Here is a 13,091-nt window from a genome sequence, read left to right on the forward strand (position 1 = left end):
CTAGAACTGAACTAGAACTAAACTAGAACGGAACTAGAACTGAACTAGAACTGAACTAGAACTGAACTAGAACTGAACTAGAACTGAACTAGAACTGAACTAGAACTGAACTAGAACTGAACTAGAACTGAACTAGAACTGAACTAGAACTGAACTAGAACTGAACTAGAACTGAACTAGAACTGAACTAGAACTGAACTAGAACTGAACTGGAACTGAACTGGAACTGAACTAGAACTGAACTAGAACTGAACTAGAACTGAACTAGAACGGAACTAAAACTGAACCAGAACTGAACTAGAACTGAACTAGCTCTAAACTAGATCTAATCTTGAACTGTACTCTCCCAGAAATTCATAAAAAATCCACCCTATTACCTGTGCTTTATTATCGTTACATGTTTGTATGTTAATATAGTGGGTCCATGAAATATTTTCACATAATAAATCGCTTAAATAAACCTCTTTTTTATGCAAATTAACATACACGAATGAAAGAAAAAAAATGTTTTAGAAAAATATCGCGTACTATTGTTTATTTTCTGTTTGCATACATTCATTTACTCACACCCAACATATGAAGACATGAACGGTAACAAACACACACACATACAGCTGCTATCATGACACGTATATAACAATTGCTTTTCTTTATATATTTTTCTTAACAAAGGCAGTAGGCAGTCGGAAAGGAAACAATTAACTAATCAACTAATCTATCAATAGATTAGTTTTATATCCTTTAATGCAAAGGATCCAAGTTTAACAAGTATAATTGTGGAAGACTTTTGCCAGTGATGGGCAACACTAACAAAAATTGGATCTTTTTAAATATAGGCTCGAAAGTTTGCCAAGTTGTGCATGTAGTTTCTGAATTTCATAGAAAACTTCTCTTACTACCCTCGTATTTCACAATTGTTATTAATGCAAAGAGTTATGAGATATATTTTCATACATCCATGAAACTGTGTTGAGATCTTTGTTTCTTCTTTTTTGTGAATTTCTGCAAATGTTTTTCTTGAAATGTTATTTTGTTTCTTTTGTTTTTTTTTTGGTACGTGCTAAAAAATTTCATGGTCTGGCAACTTAATTCATTTTGAGTTATTTTATCATTTTTATTTACATTTCAAAATAAATCTCATACAATAAAAAATACACATACTTTCATCAAGATACATACATTGTAAACGTTATACATCTAAAAACAAACCCCCCCCCCTGCTCCACCTACAACAAACACTTCCTTGTGGTTCTTTATGCATAAAATGAACTGCTTGGTTTTAGATTTTCTTCCGTTTTTCTTGGTTTTCTAAAAAAGGGTTTCTTAATTTTTGGGAAATTTTGCCGAGATCTTCCCTTCTATCTTTTTTAAGAGAAAATTTCTTGTTTCTATATAGAAATTCTATATCTCTTCTTTAGAGAATTTTTTCTAAAATTTCTTGTTCTAAAACCCCTAATTTTTTTTAGCACTTCTTTCCTCTAACATGTCATCATTTTTCACGTGTAAATTGGAGTAGAACATACATTTATTTTATCTTCTGTTTAGATTTCTTTAAATAAATCATACCGTCGTTCTAGGTTGGTTGGTTAAAGTTTTCCAAAAGGAGAGTTAACGCCATTCACACGTTCCTATCCATATGTTTTTCGTTTTTTTTTTTGGTTCTTTCGCATTTTTGTCTTTCTTTTTGAGGTGATTACCAGTGTAATGTGAGATTTCGTGTGACATGTTTGTTATATATTGTTTGTTTGCTGTTTTTATTTTCATTCAGCAAAATTAACATGGAATGTGCTGTTTCCGTTTAAAAAAAAAAATAGGCGTTACCTTTAAATGAGCTAGATAAATACGGTTAACATTAAACTTATGGCAGACAATTTAATGGAATGTTTGATGTGGAGGAAAAACTTAAAATGCTGATATCTATATCTAATGGGAAAAAGTTAGAAAAAAACTAGAAGTTTTTCTTCAGTCAAATACTTATATGGCAATGCCATATCTGGACCAAAAACAAGAATATAATCTTGAATATAGAATAGATTACGGACTAGACTATAGACTAGACTATAGCCTAGACTATAGACTAGACTATAGACTAGACTATAGACTAGACTATAGACCAGACTATAGACTAGACTATAGACTAGACTATAGACTAGACTATAGACTAAACTATAGACTAGACTATAGACTAGAACTATAGACTAGACTATAGACTAGACTATAGACTAGACTATAGACTAGACTATAGACTAGACTATAGACTAGACTATAGACTAGACTATAGACTAGACTATAGACTAGACTATAGACTAGACTATAGACTAGACTATAGACTAGACTATAGACTAGACTATAGACTAGACTATAGACTAGACTATAGACTAGACTATAGACTAGACTATAGACTAGACTATAGACTAGACTAAAGACTATATACTAGACTATAGACTAGACTATAGACTAGACTATAGACTAGACTATAGACTAGACTATAGACTATAGACTAGACTATAGACTAGACATAGACTAGACTATAGACTAGACTATAGACTAGACCTATAGGAAACTAGCTATAGACCTAGACTATAGACTAGACTATAGACTAGACTTAGACTAGACTATAGACTAGACTATAGACTACCTATAGACTAGACTAGACTACATAGACTAGACTATAGACTAGACTATAGACTAGAACTATAGACTAGACTATAGACTAGACTATAGACTAGACTATAGACTAGACTATAGACTAGACTAGACTAGACTATAGACAACTATAGACTAGACTATAGACTAGACTATAGACTAGACTATAGACTAGACTAATAGACTAGACTATATACTAGACTATAGACTAGACTATAGAACTAGACTATAGACTAGACTATAGACTAGACTATAGACCTAGACGATAGACTAGACTATAGACTAGACTATAGACTAGACTATAGACTAGACTATAGACTAGACTATAGACTAGACTATAGACTTAGACTATACTAGACTATAGAACTAGACTATAGACTATGACTAGACTATAGACTAGACTAAGACTATATAGACTAGACTAGACTATAGACTAGACTATAGACTAGACTATACAGACTAGACTATAGACTAGACTAGACTATGACTAGCTAGACTATAGACTAACTAGACTAGACTAGACTAGACTAGACTAGACTAGACTAGACTAGACTAGACTAGACTAGACTAGACTAGACTAGACTAGACTAGACTAGACTAGACTAGACTAGACTAGACTAGACTAGACTAGACTAGACTAGACTAGACGACTAGACTAGACTAGACTAGACTAGACTAGACTAGACTAGACTAGACTAGACTAGACTAGACTAGACTAGACTAGACTAGACTAGACTAGACTAGACTAGACTAGACTATAGACTATAGACTAGACTAGACTATAGACTAGACTATAGACTAGACTATAGACTAGACTATAGGCTAGACTATAGACTAGACTATAGACTAGACTATAGACTAGACTATAGACTAGACTATAGACTAGACTATAGACTAGACTATAGACTAGACTATAGACTAGACTATAGACTAGACTATAGACTAGACTATAGACTAGACTATAGACTAGACTATAGACTAGACTATAGACTAGACTATAGACTAGACTATAGACTAGACTATAGACTAGACTATAGACTAGACTATAGACTAGACTATAGACTAGACTATAGACTAGACTATAGACTAGACTATAGACTAGACTATAGACTAGACTATAGACTAGACTATAGACTAGACTATAGACTAGACTATAGACTAGACTATAGACTAGACTATAGACTAGACTATAGACTAGACTATAGACTAGACTATAGACTAGACTATAGACTAGACTATAGACTAGACTATAGACTAGACTATAGACTAGACTATAGACTAGACTATAGACTAGACTATAGACTAGACTATAGACTAGACTATAGACTAGACTATAGACTAGACTATAGACTAGACTATAGACTAGACTATAGACTAGACTATAGACTAGACTATAGACTAGACTATCGACTAGACTATAGACTAGACTATCGACTAGACTACAGACTAGACTATAGACTAGACTATAGACTAGACTATAGACTAGACTATAGACTAGACTATAGACTAGACTATAGACTAGACTATAGACTAGACTATAGACTAGACTATAGACTAGACTAAACTAGACTATAGACTAGACTATAGACTAGACTATAGACTAGACTATAGACTAGACTATAGACTAGACTATAGACTAGACTATAGACTAGACTATAGACTAGACTATAGACTAGACTATAAACTAGACTATAAACTAGACTATAGACTAGACTATAGACTAGACTATAGACTAGACTATAGACTAGACTATAGACTAGACTATAGACTAGACTATAGACTAGACTATAGACTAGACTATAGACTAGACTATAGATTAGACTATAGACTAGACTATGGACTAGACCATAGACTAGACTATAGACTAGACTATAGACTAGACTATAGACTAGACTATAGACTAGACTATAGACTAGACTATAGACTAGACTATAGACTATAGACTATAGACTAGTTTATAGACTAGACTATAGACTAGACTATAGACTAGACTATAGACTAAACTATAGACTAGACTATAGACTAGACTATAGACTAGACTACAGACTAGACTATAGACTAGACTATAGACTAGACTATAGACTAGACTATAGACTAGACTATAGACTAGACTATAGACTAGACTATAGACTAGACTATAGACTAGACTATAGATTAGACTATAGACTAGACTATGGACTAGACCATAGACTAGACTATAGACTAGACTATAGACTAGACTATAGACTAGACTATAGACTAGACTATAGACTAGACTATAGACTAGACTATAGACTAGTTTATAGACTAGACTATAGACTAGACTATAGGCTAGACTATAGACTAGACTATAGACTAGTCTATAGACTAGACTATAGACTAGACTATAGACTAGACTATAGACTAGACTATAGACTAGACTATAGACTAGACTATAGACTAGACTATAGACTAGACTATAGACTAGACTATAGACTAGACTATAAACTAGACTATAGACTAGACTATAGACTAGACTATAGACTAGACTATAGACTAGACTATAGACTAAACTATAGACTAGACTATAGACTAAACTATAGACTAGACTATAGACTAGACTATAGACTAAACTATAGACTAGACTATAGACTAGACTATAGACTAGACTACAGACTAGACTATAGACTAGACTACGGACTAGAATATAGACTAGACTTTAGACTAGACTTTAGACTAGACTATAGACTAGACTATGGAGTAGAATGGGCAAAAGACTACACTGTAGACTAGACTATATTCTGGACTATAGACTAGACTATAGTCTGGACTACAGACAAGACTATAGTCTGTACTATGGGCAAGATTGAAGTTTTGTTTATATGTAAGACTATGGTGTGGAATATAGACAATGCTATTGTCTAGACTGCATACAAGACTGTAATTTGTTGTATTTTGTCAAATATTTGAACAATATGACAACATCTTTATTATTTTAAATTGCTACTATATTTAGTAAATTTTACTATAAAACCTTAGTAAAACCGTTTACATATGGTTTAAACATATAATTTTACAACCTTTATTTTTGTGCTATATACATATTTGACAACTATTAAACTGCTACCAGCTGCCTCTTTGTCATCTCTAAAAACAAATTTTGATAATGAAGCATAAAATTAAAATAATTACAAGTATCAAAATGTAAATTTTTCTTAGTTTGTTATCTAAAATTAAGTTGCTTACTTATTAGCATTAAATCAACATTAAAATGGGAAAAATTAAATATCCAAAAAAAAAACACAGAAAACTACTATAATATAAAAAAATAAATAGATAAAAATCAACAATTTAATTATAAGAATATAAAAAAACACAAACAATCCCCAAAACGAAAAAAACACATTGTCAACAGAAATTAACAACAGTAGCTACAACTTACCATAGAGCGAATGCATCAGCTACAATGTTGATGACAAAATAAATTTAAACACAAAAATATTTGACTAATTTCCTTTCAACACAAGAAAAAAAAGAATAATATAGTATTAAACTAAATAAACCAGTAATAAATTATAATACAATGACTACCAGCCAAACATTTGACCCATAAAAGATGACTGCCAGCCAGTCAGTGAATATTTGTCTTTGACTGCCAAAGTTTTTTTTGTTTCTCAGGAAATTGTAAGCAGTTTCTAACCACAAATACAAGTGAACATATAAATTATGTCATAAAATAAATAATTAAATAAATAAGATTGAGATAAAATAATACAAAACAAACTAACCAAGTTACTTTTACTATTTTATATACTTGTAATAGTGGTCATAAAATGAAAGTCTTTTTCTAATTATCAAGCTTCTGGAGAATCATAAACCGTTAGCAGAGCTGGCAGGAAGGGTTAATCTTAGACAAGTAACTTGGAAATTAAATAGGAGGGTAGAACAGTAATGAAAGCAAAATACTAAAACAGAATCAAGAGCTAACTAACTAAACTAACTAACTAAAACACCACTAGAACAGAACTGAATAAACAGAACTAGAACGGAACTAGAACAGAACTAGAACAGAACTAGAACAGAACTAGAACAGAACTAGAACAGAACTAGAACAGAACTAGAACAGAACTAGAACAGAACTAGAACAGAACTAGAACAGAACTAGAACAGAACTAGAACAGAACTAGAACAGAACTAGAACAGAACTAGAACAGAACTAGAACAGAACTAGAACAAACTAGAACAGAACTAGAACAGAACTAGAACAGAACTACAACAGAACTAGAACAGAACTACAACAGAACTAGAACAGAACTACAAAAGAACTACAACAGAACTAGAACAGAACTAGAACAGAACTAGAACAGAACTAGAACAGAACTAGAACAGAACTAGAACAGAACTAGAACAGAACTACACAGAACTAGAACAGAACTAGAACAGAACTAGAACAGAACTAGAACAGAACTAGAACAGAACTAGAACAGAACTAGAACAGAACTAGAACAGAACTAGAACAGAACTAGAACAGAACTAGAACAGAACTAGAACAGAACTAGAACAGAACTAGAACAGAACTACAACAGAACTAGAACAGAACTAGAACAGAACTAGAACAGAACTAGAACAGAACTAGAACAGAACTAGAACAGAACTAGAACAGAACTAGAACAGAACTAGAACAGAACTAGAACAGAACTAGAAAAGAACTAGAACAGAACTAGAACAGAACTAGAACAGAACTAGAACAGAACTAGAACAGAACTAGAACAGAACTAGAACAGAACTAGAACAGAACTAGAACAGAACTAGAACAGAACTAGAACAGAACTAGAACAGAACTAGAACAGAACTAGAACAGAACTAGAACAGAACTAGAACAGAACTAGAACAGAACTAGAACAGAACTAGAACAGAACTAGAACAGAACTAGAACAGAACTAGAACAGAACTAGAACAGAACTAGAACAGAACTAGAACAGAACTAGAACAGAACTAGAACAAACTAGAACAGAACTAGAACAGAACTAGAACAGAACTAGAACAGAACTAGAACAGAACTAGAACAGAACTAGAACAGAACTAGAACAGAACTAGAACAGAACTAGAACAGAACTAGAACAGAACTAGAACGAACTAGAACAGAACTAGAACAGAACTAGAACAGAACTAGAACAGAACTAGAACAGAACTAGAACAGAACTAGAACAGAACTAGAACAGAACTAGAACAGAACTAGAACAGAACTAGAACAGAACTAGAACAGAACTAGAACAGAACTAGAACAGAACTAGAACAGAACTAGAACAGAACTAGAACAGAACTAGAACAGACTAGAACAGAACTAGAACAGAACTAGAACAGAACTAGAAACAGAACTAGAACAGAACTAGAACAGAACTAGAACAGAACTAGAACAGAACTAGAACAGAACTAGAACAGAACTAGAACAGAAACTAGACAGAACTAGAACAGAACTAGAACAGAACTAGAACAGAACTAGAACGAGAACTAGAACAGAACTAGAACAGAACTAGAACAGGAACTTAGAAGACCTAGAACAACTAGCACAGAACTAGAACAGAACCTAGGAACAGAACTCGAACAGAACTAGACTACAGGAACTAGAACAGAACTAGAACAGAACTAGGCAGAACTAGAACTAGAACTAGAACAGAACTAGAACAGAACTTAGAAACAGAACTAGCACAGAACTAGAACAGAACTGAAGAACAGACCAGAACTAGAACAGAACAGAACAGAACTAGAACAGAACTAGAACAGAACTAGAACGAACTAGAACAGAACTAGGAACAGAACTGAACAGAACTAGAACCGAACTAGAACAGAACTAGAAAAGAACTAGAACAGAACTAGAACAACTAGAACAACTAGAACAGAAACTTTAGAACAGAACTAGAACAGAACTTAGAACAGAACCTAGAACAGAACTAGAACAGAACTAGAACAGAACTAGAACAGAAACTAGAACAGAACTAGAACAGAACTAGAAACAGAACTAGAACGAACTAGAACAGAACTAGAACAGAACTAGAACAGAACTAGAACGAACTAGAACAGAAGAACTAGAACAGAACTAAGAACAGCAGAACTAGAACAGAACTAGAACAGAACTAGAACAGAACTAGAACAGAACTAGAACAGAACTAGAACAGAACTAGAACAGAACTAGAACAGAACTAGAACTGAACTAGAACTGAAATATAACTGAACTAGAACTTAACTAGAACTTAACTAGAACTGAACTAGAACAGAACTAGAACAGAACTAGAACAGAACTAGAACAGAACTACAACAGAACTAGAACAGAACTAGAACAAACTAGAACAGAACTAGAACAGAACTAGAACAGAACTAGAACATAACTAGAACAGAACTAGAACAGAACTAGAACAGAACTAGAACAGAACTAGAACAGAACTAGAACAGAACTAGAACAGAACTAGAACAGAACTAGAACAGAACTAGAACAGAACAGAACTAGAACAGAACTAGAAACAGAACTAGAACAGAACTAGAACAGAACTAGAACAGAACTAGAACAGAACTAGAACAGAACTAGAACAGAACTAGAACAGAAAGAACTAGAACAGAACTAGAACAGAACTAGAACAGAACTAGAAACAGAACTAGAACGAACTAGAACAGAATAGAACAGAACTAGACACAGAATAGAACAGAACACTAGAACAGAAAACTAGAACAGAACAGACTAGACTAGATAGAACTAGAACAGAACTAGAACAGAAACTGCACAGAACTAGAACAGACTAGAACAGAACTAGAACAGAACTAGAACAGAAATAGAACAGAAACTAGAACCGAACGAGAAACCGACCAGAACAGAATAGAACAGAACTAGAACAGAACTAGAACCGAACTAGAACAGAACTAGAACAGAACTAGAACAGAACTAGAACAGAACTAGAAACAGAACTAGAACAGAACTAGACAAAAACTAGCACAGACAACTAGACAGAACTAGAACAGAACTGAACAGAAAATTAGAACAGAACTAGAACAGAACTAGAACAGAACTAGAACAGAACTAGAACAGAACTAGAACAGAACTAGAACAGAACTAGAACAGAACTAGAACAGAACCTAGAACAGAACTAGAACAGAACTAGAACAGAACTAGAACCGAACTAGAACAGAACTAGAACTGAACTCGAACTGAAATATAAACTGAACTAGAACTTAACTAGAACTTAACTAGAACTGAACTAGAACTGAACTAGAACAGAACTAGAACAGAACTAGAACAGAACTAGAACAGAACTACAACAGAACTAGAACAGAACTAGAACAGAACTAGAACAGAACTAGAACAGAACTAGAACAGAACTAGAACAGAACTAGAACAGAACTAGAACAGAACTAGAACAGAACTAGAACAGAACTAGAACAGAACTAGAACAGAACTAGAACAGAACTAGAACAGAACTAGAACAGAACTAGAACAGAACTAGAACAGAACTAGAACAGAACTAGAACAGAACTAGAACAGAACTAGAACAGAACTAGAACAGAACTAGAACAGAACTAGAACAGAACTAGAACAGAACTAGAACAGAACTAGAACAGAACTAGAACAGAACTAGAACAGAACTAGAACAGAACTAGAACAGAACTAGAACTAGAACAGAACTAGAACAGAACTAGAACAGAACTAGAACAGAACTAGAACAGAACTAGAACAGAACTAGAACAGAACTAGAACAGAACTAGAACAGAACTAGAACAGAACTAGAACAGAACTAGAACAGAACTAGAACTAGAACTAGAAGAACTAGAATAGAACTAGAACAGAACTAGAACAGAACTAGAACAGAACTAGAACAGAACTAGAACAGAACTAGAACAGAACTAGAACAGAACTAGAACAGAACTAGAACAGAACTAGAACAGAACTAGAACAGAACTAGAACAGAACTATTTTATCTAGACTATAATATTGTCCATAGTCTAGATAAAGTATAGACATTATTCAAGACCATAGCTAAAAAAAAGTTTTTTTCCTAAATTCTTTAAGTAACCTCGTATCTCACTAACTTTTAAGCTTTTAATTCACTTTAACAGGTAGTCTTTTCATTAAAATTTTAATTTCCTATTTATGTTATTTTTTTACAACAGCGACATGCGCCACCTCAGTTTATGAGTTATTTTTCAATTCATTACTGTGTTCTAAACTATAGCTTTTTTATCATAGAGTTGTATTAATTTATTACAACTAAATGTAACTGTGTTAATTTTTATCTATTGCATGTCATCTCCCTGCCCAGAAAAAAAATAACACAATGATCATTAAATATGTAAAGAAAAACAAAACTCAAACTCCAACCCAACTTAAACAACACAATCATACCACCAGAGGCAAGTGCAGCTTAAACTAATTTCAAACAAAATTTTCAAACTAGAAAAAAAGGTGATCCCAAGCAAATTCAAATAACATTTTAAACATCCACCTCTTTTAGCCACCGTTTTAGAAAAGAAAATTTTAGTCTGGGAACTTGTTCGCCAGTTAACTATAGCTTTACGTTAAAATGTTTAACTAATTTTTCATTGTACATTCGTTTATTTTCCCCGAAAAAAAAAACAAACTTTGACAGACCTACATAGACAATGGACAAAAAGAATTTTCTTATTTTCTAATTTCTTTGAATGTTTTGTCAAGCTAATTAGTTGGTACCACGAGAAAAAAAAACAACTAAATATGGGGAAATAAGTAACTGTCTTAGTTTGGAATGTATGTATTTATTAAAATTTGTACTTGTATGAGAAAATATGTTTAAGCGTTAGTATGTTGAAGCTTTTTTTTTTTGTAAAATATAGAGAAAAATTAATGATTGTCTTATTTACTGATTAACTGACAGTCCAACCATCCCAATATAAACAAACGTCTGAGGTGAGAATACAATTGTTAAGGTACCCTACACAAGACAAGACTATAGACTAGACTGTAGTCTGGACTATAGACTAAACTATAGTCTGGACAATAGACTAGACTATAGACTAGACTATAGACTAAACTATAGTCTGGACTATAGACTAGATTATAGTCTGGACTATAGATAAGTCAATAGTCATAATTATATATAAGTTTATAGACTGGACTATAGATAAGTCAATAGTCATAATTATATATAAGTCTATAGACTGGACTATAGATAAGTCAATAGTCTGGACTGTAGATAAGCCTATAGCCTGGACTGTATATTGGTTTATATTCTGCATTATAGGTAAGTCTATATTCTGGACTATAGATAAGCCTATAGTCTGGACTATAGATAAGCCTATATTGTAGGCTATAGTCTAGACAATAGACTAGACTATAGACTAAACTTTAGTCTGGACTATAGACTAGATTATAGTCTGGACTATAGATAAGTCAATAGTCATAATTATATATAAGTCTATACACTGGACTATAGATAAGTCAATTGTCTGGATTATAGATAAGCCTATAGTCTGGACTGTAGATAATCCTATAGTCTGGACTGTAGATAAGCCTATAGCCTGGACTGTATATTGGTTTATATTCTGCATTATAGGTAAGTCTATATTCTGGACTATAGATAAGACTATGGTCTGGACTATAGATAAGCCTATAGTCTGGACTATAGATAAGCCTATATTCTGGACTACAGAAAAGTCCATAGTCTAGCCTATCGATAAGTCTATAGTCTGGACTACAGATGAGCCTATAGTCTGGACCACAGATGAGCCTATAGTCTGGACTATAGATAAGCCTATAGTCTTCACTATACATAAGTCTATAGTCTGGACTATAGAAAATTCTATAGTGCGGACCACAGATAAGCCTATAGTCTGGACTATAGATAAGCCTATAATCTGGAGCATAGATAAGCCTATAGTCTGGACTATAGATAAGCCTATAGTCTGGATTATAGATAAGCCTATAGTCTGGACTATAGACAAGTCTATTGTCTGGACTATAGACAAGTCTATTGTCTGGACTATAGACAAGTCTATTGTCTGGACTATAGACAAGTCTATTGTCTGGACTATAGATAAGCCTATAGTCTGGACTATAGACAAGTCTATATTCTCGACTATAGATTATCCTATAGTCTGGACTATAGATAAGCCTATATTCTGGACTATAGATAAGCCTATAGTCTGCACTATAGATATGTCTATAAGCGGGACTATAGATAAGTCTATAGTCTGGACTGTAGATTAGTCTATAGTCTGGACCACAGATTAGTCTATAGTCTGGACTATAGATAAGTCTATAGTCTGGAATATATATTAGCCTTTAGCGTGGACTATAGATTAGCCAATAGTCTGGAATATACATAGTTAACACTATAGACTTAAACATAGTCTCCACTATAGACTAGATTATAGCCTTGAATATAGACTAGACTATAGTCTTGACTATAGAACCAATTATTGTATTGAATATAGAACAGACTATAGTCTTGACTATAGAAGAGACT

This window comes from Lucilia sericata, unplaced genomic scaffold (assembly GCF_015586225.1).
Source record: "Lucilia sericata isolate MDLA Ls3-8-SP2 unplaced genomic scaffold, ASM1558622v1 Contig000861F_arrow, whole genome shotgun sequence".
NCBI classification, from domain to species: domain Eukaryota; kingdom Metazoa; phylum Arthropoda; class Insecta; order Diptera; family Calliphoridae; genus Lucilia; species Lucilia sericata.